The sequence below is a fragment of the Coregonus lavaretus genome (assembly GCF_964263955.1).
Source record: "Coregonus lavaretus genome assembly, chromosome: 7".
Taxonomy (NCBI): Eukaryota; Metazoa; Chordata; class Actinopteri; order Salmoniformes; family Salmonidae; genus Coregonus; species Coregonus lavaretus.
In genome coordinates, this window is record NC_139994.1 from 47382301 (window position 1) to 47402078 (window position 19778).

Below are 19778 nucleotides of genomic sequence, written 5' to 3' on the forward strand. Positions count from 1 at the left end.
CCAGGCTGCTCTGTGGTCTACTGGTGGTGTCTCCCTTTCTACTGGTGTCTATCATTCTGATGGTGAAATGCTGCAGGGCTCAAGGTGACCACTTTATTTCAGTGTGTATCTACAAGAAGCTTATCCAGCTTGATATTTTCCTTCTTTATGTCATGCTCTTGTATTACTGTTATCAAGTAATGTTGACTCAAATGGTTCATTTCAAATGTAAATAGACATAGTGCCCAGTGGCAGCTATTTCTGTTAAATGTCTTCTACGGAAATGTTCTTCCCCCAGAAAAGGCAAACTAACATTTTCATTACTTCTGAAGGATTACATTTTAGTGCTGTGCAGTTGAACGAGCAGTTGAATCAGTTTAACTCTAATGCTACTCTCCGTCCGTTATATTCCTATAGGCATGTGTTCAACAACCAAATCTCCTCAAGATGAGTTACGATCTGATGATATCATCGAACAGACCGAATCATCCGTGTGATCATTACAGTATGAACTGTAAGCTGAATGACCATTTTTATGATTTTAAAGTTTTTGCCATTGCCTTGCCATTGATTTATGATAGCGTTTACTGAGTCAAATATCATTGAATGAAATTTTACAAATACTAAATGCTACGATTTAGCAAGTTGACGTTTTCAGCTTTTGGGATCTTGTATGCTTTGTTATTGTTGATTGTTGTTACCCCTCTTTGATTTCAGTTTGTTGATTGAAAAAGAGTGTAGTGCCTGTTTTGTTTAAAAGTAGAATTTGTTGTATTTTTTTAATATGTTGTATTTTAGATAATGCAGGTGCATATATGCTATATGTGAATATTTTCTGGGACTAAAGGTGGGTTTATACTTGGTTGGCCGACCTACTATAACAACTTTAACAGTTATGTTGGAACATGTATAATTTGTTTTTAACTCAATTAATGCTTATTTTCATTTACATTTTCCATACTTTCCACTTCTATGTCTATATGTTTTTTATAAAATGTTATTTCTTCAGTAGTCGTTATAGGAGCCAGATGAGTGTTCCACTATTGAACTTGAATAAAGAGGGTGTGCATTGTCTTACATCAGATAGCACGACGATTCTGCCTGACGAGAGTCGCATAGGAGTGACGCCACCTGACGTAAGACAATGGAGGTTGTGTTGCATTTTGTATTTTGTATTAATTCTCATTTGTCAAATAAAAAGTGATGATTCCACACATCATTGTATTGCTTTGAAATATAATTTAATTTAAGGACATATTCCTTTTACTCTCTGTATTGCTGAGTTGAAACAATGCATTTACATCTTGAACATTCCTATACATTTCTTATTATGTAAAGCAACACTTTTTAACAAAATCTCTATACACCATATTGCTGTCAGTCTTCTGTAAACCACATTCAGATTTGACTTCTACTGATATGAACCCATACAGAAGTGGTCCATGTCTGTACTAATATGATGACATAGAGAGAGGAAGGAATAAGAGGGCAGACCCAGTAGACTGAGGGGTTATGTTGTTGCTATGTGACCAATGACCATATTAGTTTCTATATGGTGATCCACAAGGATGTGGAGTAGTTACAGGCCTGTCCTGAAGGGGGCGATAAGAAACCCCAGATGTTTACATTAGTATACCCACTGAAGGTGAAGTCTCTTAACTGCTTTCACCTGTAACATTTCTCTCCACATGTTTGTTTTTTCACACATGTTGTACATGTGTCCCACACTCTACACTCTACAACATATTTTTAGAGGTAAATAGTTGACAAAAATGGATTCATTTATTCAACATGTAATGATGTGAAGCAAAATGAAACTATACACTTTAACCTGGAAACCCGGTTACCCAGTTCCAGCTTTGAAACTTCTCCAATCTCTGGTCAGTGCTAATACTCTATCTATCTATCTATCTATCTATCTATCTATCTATCTATCTATCTATCTATCTATCTATCTATCTATCTATCTATCTATCTACACAGTAAAAACAGAAGTGTTAATTTAACTCCTATCGAGTTGAATTTAACTCTGTTTCAGATAACATTTGGTCCCACTCAAAATCAGTGTAAAATGTACTCTTTGGTCAGTGTAAAACTTTTAGAGTTAATTCTACTCCATATTGTGTAAAAAATAACAATGAAATGTGTCAAAATATTTAACACTGTAGTTTAATCACACTGTTGAGAGTAATATGATTACACTGTAGAGTTAAGTCAACTACAATTTTACTTTAAAAAATGACACTTTAAAGTGTAATGATATTTACTTTTCATTTCTCTACAGTGTTTTTTTTTTTTTTATTTAAATCATATGATGTAGTGTTACTGAATTATAGAAATATCAATACTATCAAATAAAACAAAGCACAATAATACAAGATGAGAGCACCCACATTTATTGAAAAAAAAAAGTATAATTTCAATGTCCGTGAATTTACATTGTACACCCATTGCCTTGTCTATGACAGAAGTATAACATCATAAAAATGTTCACCAGAGAAAGCAATATGGCACAACAAGGAGAGCTGTGTCATTTCCTCCATATGACCTTTGTATGTCAAAAGGTCTAGGGTAGTGCAGGTTGTCGACATGAAAAAAAACTAAATCATGCTTTGATCTGATCACCTCATATGCATGGAAATGTTCTTGAAAAGTTACTGTAACTAAAGGCACTGTGAGTAGTAACAGTTTTTCACACATTATCAGAACTGACTCAATCTGATAAAACAAGGGCACTTCAGAGTCAACTTCGCCACAGATAACCAAGTGTGGGCGATAAACATACCCATTATGTTTAGCCCAATTAACCTTCATAACCTGAATGCTACTGGGCACTTGCATTGCCAAAGCAATTTCAGAACCTCCTTTTACCATATTTAAAGCCACCATTTTTCCTGGACCAATATCTAACCGACTAAAAGTTGTTGATCTTCGCCAACTATATGCCATATGATTCTGATGCTTTTTTGCCAGCGTTTTGGTAATATTTTTAAACGATTTAAGCTGTTTTTTGAAAAAATTATGTTTGCCTTCATACCTCATACACCAACTATGAAGTACAGGCCCTATTTTCTGGATGCAGCGGGGATAGTGGATAAGAAAATGGTGCTTTGGTAAAAGTTTTTTCTGAGGATACAACTTCTTAAACAGTGTATGGTGATCAACAATCAAATGTTTTAAATATACACATAGACCTTGAGATAACATGGGCGAGAATATAATGTTAATTATTTGCAATAATAAAAGAAGCAGGCCCCAGTGTTGGTCAGTAGAAGTTACCAAATCTCCAAAGATAAGAGGAACATTCCTAAGTAAGCACCAGGACTGAATTGCATTCAGTCCCAGATCATTAGATACTTCACTTAAATTAACAGTCACAGGCCTGTTATTTCTCTCTGTGAAACCATAATCAAAACTTTGTATTCTTGAATGTATTTCTCCTGATGTAACATGTTTTTCATTCAAATACAGAAATAATAACTTCAATTCGTACTGGCCAACCCCTTCTAACACATCATGCATCACATCAACTGAGAAGTTCTCAGTTGTGTGAAAATACCTCAATGAATTTAATATGCATGACCTTTTCACACCAAAAACATACGGAAGGGATGGATTACAAGCCATTTCTTGACAGTGAGCAGTATGCATATCTTTGGTGCGTAAAACTATTTTTGAAGAATCTTCAGAGAATTCTGTTTGAAAGTCCTCCTTTTCTGATAAACAGAACCTGCAACAGTACCTTGCACTGAAAGACTCCACCAGACCAAACAAACTATGCAAACCCAAATTATCACCTGTTACCTGTACTACAGTGCCACGTACATAACCACTGTATAATGGAATCTCAATACCATCGCTCTCTAACACTTTAATGTCTCGAACAATGGGAGCAAAAATTTCACTAAAACCATATCGTTTAACATCTTGAGTATGAAATAAGGCGCACAGGTGTATGTTAGCCAAAAAAGAATTCCATTTTGGAGAGAAGTTTCTTAAAGTAAAATATACTCCACCCAATTTATGAATACCTCGCTTGGAACCCAATGGGTTGGCGACCTCAAAATCATCATATGGACCTGTATTGTCTGCTTCTCAGTTGAGAACAGGGGGTGACTTTTAAAAAAAGATCCATCACAAATATCTCTCAGTCTAGAGTTGCTGGTAGCTGAGCTTTGCAACATTTCTGCAAAATACTGACTTTTAAATATTGACTGCAGTGTAGATAAAATTGGAATATACATGAATTTATCTTGAACAACTACCTGATCATATGTTCCAGTCTTTTTATTTCGTCTTGTGTCAAATCTTGAACCAATCACACATTCAACTGGTTCTACTATTTCCCACTTGGCAGTCATAAATTTTGATCGCTTGTATTCCGAATTTAGAACTGTGAAAGGATTCTCTAACCCCTCAAAACACGCCTCAACTTTCTTGCACATTTCTGTTTCTCTTTCATTACTAAATACATGCTTTATCACTGTTTCTTTAGCATGCTGATGAATATCTTGAACAATCTCTTCCATGGAAATCACTACAGTATTTACTGTACTTTGACCAACACCTGCTGCCTTTAGATCAGAAATAACAGCTGCACAACTATTTACAATGTATGGCGAAGATAACTCTGACTCAGCCTCTAAACATTCAGTCGACACTTCAACATGAGAAATATTACTGGTGTTGATGGTACTTTGAGGGTCTGAAAGATCATCTTCTATAGAATCTACTAAACTTTCTCCGTGGCACTTGTTAAGATGTTTTCTAAAACCAGAAAAGCTACCAAAAGAACATGAGCATCCTTCTTGACCACATTTCAGAAAAAGAGTCCTGCCTGTACATAGCCCATGAATTATCTTAAGGTGCTTAACAAGGTTGTTTGGACTTCCATGGTCACTTTTGCAAAGAAAACACTTCATAGTTTTATCTCAACTAACGCACCATTCTTGCTCGCAACTCAGCAACTCTAGGAGTCTCCTTTGTTTCCCCCATGTCGATGTTATAGATGGTTGTTTGCACAAAAGTGAAAAAGCTGCTCAAGGAAGAACTGTATGACGTACCAAATACGTAATGGGCTTTAAAGACTTCGTCAAAAGCTCCTACTGAACCTGTTGCCTTGCATGGAAGAGCATGCTTGTCAACCACAATGAAGTAGGAGTGAATGCTGCTCTGTGTGGATCCCTGGGCGAGAAGGTAGGGCTGACTGCTTTGGGTGATGTTGTCAAGATGCTGCTGCACACTGGTTCCAACCTACAAAAAAAACACATTCAACAGAATTGTTTTGGTGACTAACCTCTGACAATAGATAAGATCACCTCAAACTGTGCACAAGATTGAGATGATGGAATATATATTTTAAACAACTGTTAAGCATACCTTTTGAAATCTGATGAGCTGATCTACAGCTTGATATGCAGACATCTTTCCCGGCCTCTTTCTACCTTGTGCAGATGGTGGTAGCAAATGTAGCAGCAGCAAGATGGCAGACATGTCACTGTCCCAGCCTACAAATAAGTAAATAAAAACCTGGTTAACATTGTGCCGTAGCATAACATTCTTATTCACAACTTGCACCATTATGGACATATAATGCACACCTACATTATCCACATAAAAAGTAAAACAGTTCATTCATACCATTCTCAACTTCAGCAGCTGACTCAGCATTGCGCATCAAATCCAAGAGTTCTGTGGTGGATACAAGTCCATGGCTTTCCTTTATTACTTTTGCTTTGAAAGTGGTTGGCCACTTCTCCAAGAATTTGTTGGCTGTGGCCTCACCAAACAGAAGTCTGAAATCTTGTTCTATCTGCAATGTAACACACAAAGACAGAAATAATGAGTGTTACCTTATTCTTCATTGGATATTTTTGGTGATGCAGTGAATTAAGTTGTCATACCAGTCCTGGTGTGTCCAGAAATCTTGGGAAGACCGAGAAGACATCTGATGATTTGGCTTCATCGTTGACCATTGCTTGCCGATATATGAAGGTCATTTTCATCTTCTCACGGACAGTGTTTTCATCAGCAGAGTGTCTCAAAACAGCAATAGCTGCTTCCACATCCTCATCAGATGGCTCTCTGTCATAGGTGAAGGGCTGACGATCACGGCCTGGCCCACCAACTTAAGACAAAATACAGTGTTAAGAAATCCTTTCTGTACAATTCACAGGTCACCATTATAATTACATGTCACTGATCAGAAAACATACCTTTAGGAGATTTGCTGACTGAGGCACCTCTTTCCTCTGCTGTTTTTCTTATGGTCTTCAATCGCCATGCAAGGTATCCGGAACCACTCTCCGGATCGTAGTAATGATCCTATATTATTATAAATAAATTATAAAGGAGTACTATTCCCATTTCATAGAGTGAATATGTGCATAATGTTGCAATAACCCATTTACTTACACATCCATGTTGTGAGTATGGGTCTTCTAGATAGGGAAACAAAGCTACTATCCCCTGTGCATACATCACTCTGACACTTTTGGGGGGGGGATGTCCTAGCATATGAATTCAAAGTTAACATCACACTGAATTGATATTGCACAACACATTTTACATAATTAATAACCGGAAAATAATAACAATGTTTCTTTACAGCCCATCTATATGCTTAATGCTTACCCATGTGTTTCTGTCATCTCAGCAGCAAGTATGTTGATCATCTGTCTTCTGGTGGCATCTGTCAGAGATTTGGTTTTTCCATACTCTTGCATAATGCGTTCACCACCAGGCTTTGATGTTAGGATTTTTTCAATCAGCTATAGGTGGAAAGAAATGTGCTTTCCGTAATTGTAAAACAATATGTAATGCTGTCACATGATGAAACAACATTCAGATTGGACTTAACAGCAATGTTCACCACTTACTGCTTTTGCCTCATAGTTTATGTGGCATGGCCTTTTAGGCTGGCTTCCTTCGCCAGCCGCTACTTCTTCAACATCGTCACACACAGTGAAATTCAGAATGATGGTGTCATCAGATGTACCCGAGCATGATGATGAATGAGAGGTATCTGTTCATTATGAAATTTGTGCAAAACATAGAAACATATTACAATAAACTGTTATTTTTAAGACAATAAAGGTTCTCATTCTGGCCTTTAAACTAAAAAACTAATTGAATGAATGAATACCAAGTCCATTGCCCAGCATGATTCTGAAAGTTCCAGGTGACTCCTTTACTAATTCTTCAAAAACATCTGAGTCAACTTCTGTGTCAGACTGGTCATACACCTTAATGTCTGGCTTTCTGCTTTCTGGTATGTTGAATTTTAGACACACTGTTAAAAAAAGAAGAAAAAAAAGAAAAACATGCATTCCCTTCTCACAAGAATCCAAGTTCATACTTAAGGTTGCCTCATGTGTTCACAAAATGATGAAAGACAAGGATCTGCACCTGATTTTATGTTACTGAAAATATAAAGCACAGCAGAAATGACTATAGACCTAAATAGATATCATAAGATAATAGCTTAATGCTGTATTATTTTGTCATTAGGGTGATATGTATTGCTTTAACCTATTATACCTACCTTCTTTCAAGAAAGCATTGAATGTCAGCTCAGACAGCTTGATGTATTTCTGCTCTTCCCCGAGCTGAACACGCAACAGCATTTTGCCTCTGTTAACAAAGAAAATATATATTCAAAATCATCATTTAGTGCTGGTTCAACTAAGCGTTAGCTAACTATCCATTTATCTCAGTAGTACTAGCTACGCAATGCACTATGCATTACTTAGACGTTACACTGCAATTACAAAGGCTGAAGTAGACAAAGTTGTGCTGGTTGAATATAACGTTAAGCTGCCATTTTCTGCAGCAAATGGGTGTAGGCTAGTTCAAGTTTAGAGGCACATTGTCCCATTAGCTACCAAATAACTAGCTATGTGTCAAAGTTAGCTAGCTCATTAGCCATTTTAGTTCGAACAGTAGCTAACCATTAAAATGGTTAAGCAATGTTAAACAAACCCGTCATGCAAATCAGTGATCTAAGTTATCGTTTTATAACACCAACATTAGCTGGCTAACTATCAGAAGCATGCTAACATTACCGTTATATATAGCTTTATAAAAAACAGTTAACGTTAGTGTAAGGAAGCCTGGGAAGCTATACAATAACGTTAGCTAACAATACTATCTGTATAAATGTTTTGTTGTTAGGGAACGTTATTTTACGTATTTACCATTCTGACAAACTTCATTCGTGAAAATATTGCAACACAAAGAAAGACAGTTACCGATACTGATTGCAAGCTAGCTAACCGCATGACAAGCACAATCTGCGCTCATGCCAAACGGTGGTGTCCTTCAAACGAACTGATTAGCTAAGTTAACGTTACCTATTTTTAGCCATATGAAACAGCAAGCCATTCACAAAAATATCAAACATATTCCATGGGTATATCATATAACAGTTATTACTGTCAACCATCTGAACTTACAAGCTAATTTAGCTGGCTGATGACGAGGTCACTGCAAGGCGGACCGCCGCATGGAACTCGTAACTTAAAATATGACCTTGACATCAGCACAACTCTAAAATTATGTAAAGTTAAAAAATACCGGTTTGGTGTTGAAAAAACGGGGATGTAACTTACCTAGCAATATCTGTGGCCTAGCTACTCCTTCGCAATCTTCCTCCACCAACGTACGTGCCAAACTTCAGCAAAGCAGAGTGGCGGGTATTCATCACTGCTGTAGAGTTGAAATTGTCACTGCGTATCTGCAGATTTTTACACTCACTTTTAACTCCACTGATAGAGCAACTTTACTCTCAAAAATGTTGAAAATACTCTATCTGGGTTAAAATAACTTTACTCTGAAATATTAACACCCCATTTTTTACTGTGTATCTATCTATCTATCTATCTATCTATCTATCTATCTATCTATCTATCTGTCTATCTATCTAATATAATATGAATAGACTATAAACCGCTACTCTTTTTTCTCAGACTTTTTACATTCCTCTTGAATCTTTCTCTCTCAGTGTTTCTGTGTGACTGTGAAGAGGTGTGATCTAAGCAGACTGTCATCATAGAGGAAGTAGAGGGGTTTGTCAGAAGGACAATAGTTCTAGAGAAAGTCACTTGTCTGTGGGGACAGAATGGAGAGCACCTTGCTCTGTTTGCTACTAGGTAAGTACTGAGTTAGTGTGTGTGTGTATGAACACTAATTACCTGATTTACTAAGCCCTTAAGGTAAAAAGGAATAAGACATTAATGGAAATGAAGACAGTTTCAAGCTTTATCTTTGTTTTTTTGTATCCCTTATTGAGAAAACATTAGTAAATGGCACTTAAAGGACATTGCAGCAAAATATGGTGTAGATATGGAGTAAGACTGTGACCATACTACATTGATGTTGCATCTCTGTGAGAACCTGAGCTTATAGAGATGATGCCATGCAGACATGGTTAGTGTGGTGGTGTGCATTTAGCCAGGTCATACCTCAGGAACTAAAGAGTGGTGTTAACTCAGTGGATGCAAAATGTGCTGTCAATGACAATGAATACAAAATGCAATATTTGTTGGATGTGTTGTAGTATCAAGTTGTGTTTATTGTAAATGGTTGTGGGTTCCTTCGCTACAGTTATAGTAAACTGTGTTAAGAGATGAATGAGTGGTGTTTTGGTGTTTTTGGTCTCTGTACTCTCACTGTGTGCAGAACATGGGAAGTCAGTGGCCATTTATAGCTGCAGTCTGTAATTCAAACTACCTTAAAATGGCCAACCTGTCACTTGTTGTGGTATACGGCTGAGGGAAGGGGCTAAGGAAATTCATTCATCTACATTGTTTACAATAATTGTCATAAAATAAACATATATTTTGGGTTATGATGGAATAAGACTTGAATTGCTGTGATTCATTTAGTAGTGTAGAAATCTATGTAGAAAACGCAGATTGCATCTTTAAAATAAAGCGCAGGATGGATTTGGTAAACAGTAACATGAATATGGAATGTTGTTATTTATTTCAAAACTAATATTGGAGCAATGTGACTTTCTTTGTTGTAGTGCTGAGTACACACATCTACTCTGGACACTCTGAAGATGATGATGGTAGATATTTGTACACTTGATCAAGCCTTCATCTCTTACAGTTTTTCTCAGTCGCTTTGGTGCATTTTTCACATCATCCCTAACATGTGCAAAATAATAAGTGCATTTCTCAGAACAATTTGTACAAACTGCAATATACAATAGATATGTTTCTAAAGCTAGTCAGTCACTAAAAATCCTTAGTACATCTCTCAAAAGTAAATATTCATGCCAATGATCATGTCAGTGTCATCAGAATGATAAGTCATTGAGTCATTGTTCACGAACAAGGTTGTCAAAATGTTTAGGCATGTTGTCAATGGAACTGTGTACTTTGACAGTATTACCTGATGTAAACTTAGGCTACAGTTTGGATGACAGTTACTGTATTGAAAATGCACAAGGCTGCACTTCTATGGCATATATCAATTTCAACAGTACTATTTACATATTACTGTATGTGGGTTATTGATTGAAAGAGACTGGACAACCCAAGGGGCACAAAGGAAAAAAAACTAAATTAGAAAGAAACACAGGAAACCACCCCTAAGGCACAACTTTGCCCACAGCACTGTTCTAGTGCTGTCTCTACACATCCAGACGTTCCTGTCTGTCAGCCCACATATTCTCATCCACATCACACCGGATATTTTCCCTTCCAATGCAACGTGGAAAGAATCTTTTGGAATGCCTTATCCATCCTCTGCAGGCGTCTACTGTGGTGTCCTCACATGCTGCATCCATTGCAGCCAGCAGGGTCATCTGTGTGTGTGGCTGACGATCGTACACCTTCCACCTCCATGCTGAAAAGAACTCCTCAATTGGGTTAAGGAATGGTGAATAAGGTGGGAGGAATTCTATGAGCATCCTCGGGTGGGTCACAAACCATTGCCTTATGATGTTTGATCGATGGAAACTCACATTATCACAAATGACCACATACTTTGGCAAATCCTCTCTAAACAGACCCCTCTCATCATCAGGGATGAGAGCCCTGTAGAGAGTCTCTAAAAAGTTGAGTAGATGCTGGGTGTTGTATGGCCCTAAAAGGGGGATATGGGTTAGGACACCATGCTCCGAAATAGCAGCACACATGGTGATATTTCCTCCCCGTTGGCCTGGCAAATCCACAGTAGCTCTGTGACCGATGATATTCCGACCCCGCCTTCTGCATTTGGTCAGGTTGAAGCCAGCCTCATCCACGTATACAAAGTTGTGAGAGGGTTCACTTGATTCCAACTCCATTATACGCTATATCCCAGAACACACAGTTGAATTTGTTTTGGTAAGGAAGAGTGACATAAAATGTACATATATTGCATGTTCCTTCCACAGCAATGGAAATGTGTGCAGTTTATGCTTACTGTACTATGTAACACTATAAAATGTTGCTGTAAAGTAGTTACATAGATATATGTTTTACCTGTACATACTGGTACCGTAGCTCCTTAACTCTGTCCTCATTCCTTTGGAATGGTACACGGTACAGCTGTTTCATACTCATCTGGTTTCTATGCAGCACCCTGTCGATGGTTGAGATGCTAACCGTATGGATGTTTTCAAAGACATCGTTGTCTTCTATAATGGTCCTTTGTATTTCCCTGAGTCTCATGGCATTGTTTGCTCGGACCATGGTGCAAATAGCCTCCTCCTGTTGAGGTGTGAAAAGGCGTCCTCTGCCACCGGTTTGAGGTAATCTTGCAGTCCTATGTGTGGAAAAATGCAGTGATGCATCGCACACTTTCACATAGACAAAAACTATGCGAACACACATTTTACTGTAAAACATACAGGTGGGTGCATGTAAGGTGCAGTATGTATCTGTATAGAGTATATTTCTGTATGCTGTGAAATACAAGTGGACTACTGTAATATGAAGCATTGTAGGAAGTATACAGTATACTGCTTATATACAGTAACAGTGCACTGTACATTGGTGGACATACCTGTTCTCTCTTCGAAACGTTTGTACTATTGAGGACACGGTTGATCTCCCAATATTCGGCTGCACCCTTCGACCCGCCTCAGCCATTGTAAGGCCATGATTGACAACATGGTCTACAATAGTGGCCCTTATGTCATCAGATATGCGCCTATGTCCTCTTCTGCCTCTTCCTCTGTTTTGCCTTCCACCACGCATCCTTGCTCCTCTTCTTCCTCCTCTTGGCTGTTGACCCTGTTCGTTTCCTGGTCCATCCATTATTGGAAAATTGCAACTCTGTGTTGTGGTCTGTCTATATATGCTTGCCAATTGATTCTTCATGAGATGCACCTTTGAGCAATTTAGACAACTGGTTGATTGTTGGTTGAACTAACACTTTACATTCCTTCATGAGTGAGGGTTAATTTCACCTGCACGATTCAGCAATTTACGTTTTTGTACAAAAGGTCTAATAGAAATGTGTAAAACTATGCTTGACAGTTTATGACAAATAGTTCAACAATTTTGCATGTAATGGCTTATGCAAGAAACTAATGCCTAGATGTTTTGAGGGGTAAGACTATTCAACAGAGAACCATCTACTATATGTTGATCAACATGACATGAGCAATTGAAAATGTGGAAAAAAGCTGACACTTGTACATTATCAATTGCAATATGTACAAAAGCAATTGCAATTTGTTCAAAGGAATAAGAAATTGCTTTAATGATGTGCACAAGTGACTAGATGATTTGGAATTTGTACAAGTAGTATCAAGAATTGCACTTTTGATCTAAGAAATGCACCAAAGCGACTGAGAAAAACTGTAATGCTTCATTATATTTCTTTGTGATGTTTAAAGCTGCTTTTGGCTAGACATATGTTGTGTTTTGAGTGTCTCAAAATAACATTTGTAAAGCAATTTTATCATGCTGGTTTTATTTTGAGCAGGACAGGCAAAGGCTGATCTGACCATACACCCCAAATCCTCCCAGATATTCAGTGGAGAGTCTGTTACTCTCAGATGTAACATAAAGAGAGGAGAAGTCACTGACTGGAAATACACATGGCTCAAGGATGGTGTGGACTTCCTCAGTAAGAAGCATGAATATGAGATCAGTGAGGTTCAGATGTCAGACAGTGGTGACTACAGGTGTCTCGGTCTACATATTGAACATAAGAAGTTTTCTAAGTGGAGTGATCCAGTCAGACTGACGGTGACAGGTAAGTCATCTTATCTCTCATTCACATCAGTGCCTCCATGCCCATAACCACTTGACATTTGGCCCCATTTTAAGGATGCTATTTTGTCGTTAAAAAAATGTCAGCCTACCATTGCTGTTCAGATTCCTCCATTAATTCTTCCTCATTTCATTTGATAATTGAAGAAATATGGGGTAAGAGCATACTTTTAACTGATTGGTGCACTAATTGCATTTGTCTTCATTTAACTGTTTCCTCAGCTCTGCCTACAGCCTCAGTGAAGATAGTCACTACCCAGGAACCACTGTACTCCGGAGACACAGTCAAGCTGCAGTGTGACATATCAGACCACACAGACTGGACGTACCACTGGTTAATAAATAAAGAACGGCTTTCCAGTCACACCAGTAAAACCACCACCATCTTTCTCTCTGACCAGGCTGGTCAGTACCAGTGTGAGGGGACAAGGAAAAGACGGCCCCAGAAGTCATATCTCAGCTCATCTCTCCACATCAGCGTCACTGGTGAGCTAATTATTTATCTTCAATCACTATCTGGACATTCAAAAATCTGAGCCAATGAGGGTTAATCTAATTACATATATACAGTATACACTGTAAATTGAAACTGAATAGAGTGAACATACCCCTAAAATCAGCTTTTATCAAAACTTAACTGCGACAGCTAAATAATTAAAAATGGCCAAGCATGTATCCAGATGTTTTGATATTCTGCTATCTGTTTTCTTAGCTCTGCCTGCAACTACACTGACCGTAAATCCAAACCCTGCATACACTGGAGAGATAGTAACTCTGACGTGTTCAGTGGGGTCTGACAGTGACTGGAGCTATACATGGTACAAAGACAAAACTAAGAAAGTATTGCCCTTGTCTGGTAGACACACTACAACAGGAGCCACCTTCACCATCAGTAGAGCTGCTGAGTCTGACCAGGGTCTCTACTGGTGTCAGGGAGAGATCCAGTCCAGATCCATATCATCAATCATCAGTGATCCTGTCACTATCACTGTGAAAGGTGAGTTACTTTGTTTTGTGTTTTTTATCATACAAATGGACACTATTTATATTGAGTAAATCATGTAGACATGATCCATGTACAGTTGAAGTCGAAACTTTACGTACACCTTCGCCAAATACATTTAAACTCAGTTTTTCACAATTCCTGACATTTAATCCTAGTAAGAATTCCCTGTCTTAGGTCAGTTAGGATCACCACTTTATTTTAAGAATGTGAAATGTCAGAATAATAGTAGAGAAAATTATTTATTTCAGCTTTTATTACTTTCATCACATTCCCAGTGGGTCAGAAGTTTACATACACTCAATTAGTATTTGGTAGCATTGCCTTTAAATTCTTTAACTTGGGTCAAACATTTTGGGTAGCCTTCCACAAGCTTCCCACTATAAGTTGGGTGAATTTTGGCCCATTCCTCCTGACAGAGTTGGCGTAACGGAGTCCGGTTTGCAGGCCTCCTTTGCCCGCACACGCTTTTTCAGTTCTGCCCACAAATTGTCTATAGGATTGAGGTCAGGGCTTTGTGATGGCCACTCCAATACATTTACATTCACATTTGAGTCATTTAGCAGACGCTCTTATCCAGAGCGACTTACAGTTAGTGAGTGCATACATTTTCATACTGGCCCCCGTGGGAAACTTGACTTCGTTATCCTTAAGCCATTTTGCTACAACTTTGGAAGTATGCTTGGGGTCTTTGTCCATTTGGAAGACCCATTTGCGACCAAGCTTTAACTTCCTGACTGATGTCTTGAGATGTTGCTTCAATATATCCACATATTTTTCCTTCCTCATGATGCCATCCATTTTGTGAAGTGCACCAGTCCCTCCTGCAGCAAAGCACCCCCACAGCATGATGCTGCCACCCCCGTGTTTCAAGGTTGGGATGGTGTTCTTCAGCTTGCAAGAGCCCCGTTTTTCCTCCAAACATAACAATGGTCATTATGGCCAAACAGTTCTATTTTTGTTTCATCAGACCTGAGGACATTTCTCCAAAAAGTATGATCTTTGTCCCTATGTGCAGTTGCAAACCGTAGTCTGGCATTTTTATGGCGGTTTAGGAGCAGTGGCTTCTTCCTTGCTGAGCGGCTTTTCGGGTTATGTCGAAATAGGACTTGTTTTACTGTGGATATAGAAACTTTTGTACCTGTTTCTTCCAGCATCTTCACAAGGTCCTTTGCTGTTATTCTGGGATTGATTTGCACTTCCTGAGCGGTATGACGTAAATCCAAACCCAGTGTACACTGGAGAGACAGTAACTCTGACGTGTTCAGTGGGGTCTGACAATGCCTGGAGCTATACATGGTACAAAGACAACACTAAGAAAGTAGTGACCTTGACTGGCAGACACACTACAACAGGAGCCACCTTCACCATCAGTAGAGCTGCTGAGTCTGACCATTCATTCTGTAGGTTTGGAGTTGCAAGCTTAAGCTGGTCATCTGATCTCAAGTTAGATGTCAAATATATAATGTATCTACAGAAATGTTTCACTTTGTCCACTACTTTAGAGTCTGATGCTGATTTGCTGTTTTCTCTCCAGGCATAACTCCTGGACCCTCTACATCAGTCCTAGTAGTAGTGGTTGTGGGCCTGGTTGTTGCTGGTGTTCTAATGGCCATTCTCCTGGTACTGCTGTGTCGATATAAAAACGCCAAAGGTGAGACTTTTATCAATTCTCATTTAACTTGTTTAAGAAAAAAAAGTATAATTACAAAAGTTCAAAAGAGTAATGTCCTGATATAATAATATGCATTTTTCATTACAGGTTCCTGTTGTAACAGGATATTCTCGTGAGTACACCTGTCTTTCAACTACGTTCCTTTTCATACAGTAAAATATCATCTGTGTGTTTCATGAGTATCTCTCTCCATGTAGGCCCCCCCAGCCACACAGCACCAACCTGGACCCCCAACAGGACCAAGGATCTACCCAGGGCCAGGCTCCTGATGCTGGGTATACACGTCTGCAGCATGGTCAGTCTCTCAGCCCAGATCACTATCACTCTCCTCTCTCTGTAACTTCATCCACTGACTTTTCACCATCCACTTTGTGTGCAACATGTTACTGTGCTCTATGTCCCTAGGCAATCTGAGGGATAACCAACCAATTAATCTTTCTCTCTCTTCTTTGACCAACAGGTGGCGCTAACATCTACGATACAATCACTCCCTCAGACAATAATGACAATGGTACTGTTACTGTATGTTAAGTTTAGCATGAATACAGTATAGAGTTGTTGTTGCAGTTGTTCTTCATATGTTTAATATGACTAGCATACTAAGACTAAGTAGAGATATTAGTGTATTACCTGTATGTTTCAGATGCTGCTGCTGCTACTGCTGGACCAAGTTATGTGATGTACGCCCAGATGCAACTCAAAAAGTTGGACAAGAAAAAGAAAAGTAATTCTCAACTGTCACATAAATTAATACAAAATGTAGCAGTGTTTTTTACTCATCAGATTTGATACAAACTTACAAATTCTCTCCTCCTCCTCCTCTTCCTCCTCCTCCTCCTCCTTAGAAAAGCCAGCTGATCCAAAAGAAAATCCAGTCTATTCTGAGGTCAAGACAGGGAAGGCCACAGGTAAGACCAATTCTACAGGTCGGCAGTCAGTGAAATCTAAATGTACAATTTTGGAATTTCAATGAAGATGCAGAATATGCAATAAGCTATTTCCTTAATTTGTTGACTGGATATTTCCATTTTCAGCAGCAACTGGACATGTTGATGTGACCTATGCTGAGGTTGACCTTAAACAGAAGGCCAAAGCCAAGAAGAAGAAAGGTAAGACTAGAAATCTTTCCTTCCATATTCCCCCTATCATAACCTCACAACTCTTTGACCCCTTATTGACTAGCTGTATTATATTCTGTATATAACTGTTCTATTATTCTGATGTTTTATCCTCACCCCTTACAGAAACAGAAACACCACCTGAGGCATATTCGGTCTATTCTCAAGTGAAGCCAGTCACAGCCCCAGGTAAGACTAATAGCCATATGCTAATGATACTTAATATGATACTAATATGGAACTATTTCTCTGAAGTATAATGTATGTATTTAAAGTATGTATTTTTGTATGATTCTTAAGAGTTTGTTTGACTGCATGTCCTCAACAACTTTGTGTGGTGATATGTTGCAGGACCTTGAGGGGGGCAGGGATGGACGGATGGAAGGATGGAGTGATGGATGGGTGGAAGGATGGAGGGATGGAGGGATGGAGGGATGGAGGGATGGAGGGATGGAGGGATGGAGGGATGGAAGGATGGAGTCATGGAGGGATGGAGGGATGGAGGGATGGAGGGATGGATGGATGGAGGGATGGAAGGATGGAGTGATGGAGGGATGGAGGGATGGAGGGATGGAGGGATGGATGGAGGGATGGAAGGATGGAGTGATGGAGTGATGGAGGGATGGAGGGATGGAGGGATGGAAGGATGGAGTGATGGAAGGATGGAGGGATGGAGGGATGGAGGGATGGAGGGATGGAGGGATGGATGGAGGGATGGAAGGATGGAGTGATGGAGTGATGGAGGGATGGAGGGATGGAGGGATGGAGGGATGGAGGGATGGAAGGATGGAGTGATGGAAGGATGGAGTGATGGAGGGATGGAGGGATGGAGAGATGGAGGGATGGAGGGATGGAGGGATGGATGGAGGGATGGAGGGACACACCATCAGAGGAGGAGCGGAAGGATATGCGGGAACATGGATTATGCACGCTCAACGCACGCAAGCAAACAGACACACACACACACACAATAACACCTTGTACTTTAAGGATTTTTTTTTGTATTTTATTTACCAACAGATATATTTTACTTAAGCATGGTTTAATTGTGTATTACTGTTACAGCTTTATAAAAAATATAAGGTGTAATGAGAACGGATCTTATCTGCAGCTACAGGAATTATCTGCCTTGTGTTGTGTATTGAGTATTATTGTTTTGTTGTAAATGTGTTAAAATGTATTATCTTTAATATATTATATCTGTCATTCAGATGATACAATAACATATTTGTATATGAATTTCCAAAATATTATAGGTATTATTCACATTTTCTTCTAATGACCTGTACTTTTACAATATCTTTGCATTGTGCTTTTTAATAAACCATTTTTTATCCACCAGATGGCATGAGTGCTTTCTTACAGTAAATGGATATTGTCATCATCATCATCAACTTTTCCATATAACCTGCTTTGGTCAAACCTCCTTTCAGCCTAATATAGATCTTAGGCTCCTAAATGTGTGAGTTAAAGTAAAAATGCCGTACCCCATCAGTGGAAGACCCATTGAGATTTTCAGAATGACTTTTTGGGGAAGTGTGCCTTCTCAGTTTTATGATGTCATATTCAAACAGACCACCATAGTCCCTGTGCCCAAGAAAGCGAAGGTAACCTTCCTAAATGATTAGTCCTCTCCTGTACTCCTTGTTCACCCACGACTGCGTGGCCAAGCACGACTCAACACCATCATTAAGTTTGCTGACGACACAACAGTGGTAGGTAGGCCTGATCACAGACAACGATGAGACAGCCTATTGGGAGGAGGTCAGAGACCTGGCAGTGTGGTGCCAGGACAACAACATCTCCCTCAATGTGAGCAAGACAAAGGAGCTCATCGTGGACTGTAGGAAAAGGAGGGCCGAACAGGCCCCCATTAGCATCGACGGGGCTGTAGTGGAGTGGGTAGAGAGTTTTAAGTTCATTGGTGTCAACATCACCAAAAAACTATCATGGTCCAAACACATAAGGACAGTCGTGAAGAGGGCACGACAACACCTTTTCCCCCTCAGGAGACTGAAAAGATTTGGCAGGGGTCCACAGATCCTCAAAAGGTTCTACAGCTGCACCATCGAGAGCATCCTGACCGGTTGCATCACCACCTGGTATGGCAACTGCTTGGCATCTAACCGTAAGGCATTACAGAGGGTAGTGCGTACGGCCCAGTACATCACTGGGGCCAACCTTCCTGCCATCCAGGACCTATATACTAGGCGGTGTCAGAGGAAGGCCCAAATAATTTTCAAATACTCCAGTCATCCAAGTCATTGACTGTTCTCTCTGCTACTGCACGGCAAGCGGTACCAGAACGCCAAGTCTAGGTCCAAAAGGCTCCTTAACAGCTTCTACCCCCAAACCATAAGACCGCTGAACAATTAATCAAATGGCCACCTGGACTGTTTACATTGACCCCCCCCCCCCCCCCCTTTATTTTTACACTGTTGCTACTCGCTGTTTATTATTTATGCATGTTCACTTTACCCCTACCTACATGTACAAATTATCTTGACTAACCTGTACCCCCTCACATTGTCTCGGTACCAGTACCCCCTGTATATAGCCTCGTTATTGTTATATAATTTTATTGTGTTACTTTATTTTTTACTTTAGTTTATTTAGTAAATATTTTCTTAACTCAATTCTTTGAACTGCATTATTGGTTAAGGGCTTGTAAGTAAGCATTTCACAGTAAGGTCTACACCTGTTGTATTTGCGCATGTGAAAATGTATGCACTCACTAACTGTAAGTCGCTCTGGATAAGAGCGTCTTCTAAATGACTAAAATGTCAAAT

The 19778-nt window shown here is 39.3% G+C and overlaps 1 protein-coding gene and 3 long non-coding RNA genes across 4 annotated transcripts in view; 2 read left to right on the forward strand and 2 right to left on the reverse strand.

The window, feature by feature from the left end:
* The window catches only part of LOC311132181 (SLAM family member 8-like), a 99843-nt gene that overhangs the window by 45778 nt on the left and 34287 nt on the right, over window positions 1-19778 (forward strand). The gene's annotated exons all lie outside the window — the stretch shown is intronic.
* On the reverse strand, window positions 4247-5931 carry LOC311132271. The gene is made up of 4 exons (XR_014613507.1): window positions 5883-5931; window positions 5620-5791; window positions 5359-5486; window positions 4247-5232 (listed from the first exon to the last, which is right to left on the reverse strand). It is a non-coding gene; the product is annotated as an uncharacterized lncRNA (long non-coding RNA).
* LOC311132686 lies at window positions 6417-7533 on the reverse strand. Its single transcript, XR_014613529.1, has 4 exons — window positions 7124-7533; window positions 6858-7003; window positions 6613-6749; window positions 6417-6488 (listed from the first exon to the last, which is right to left on the reverse strand). It is a non-coding gene; the product is annotated as an uncharacterized lncRNA (long non-coding RNA).
* Window positions 9089-12927, forward strand: LOC311131672. The gene is made up of 3 exons (XR_014613444.1): window positions 9089-9128; window positions 10007-10051; window positions 12904-12927. It is a non-coding gene; the product is annotated as an uncharacterized lncRNA (long non-coding RNA).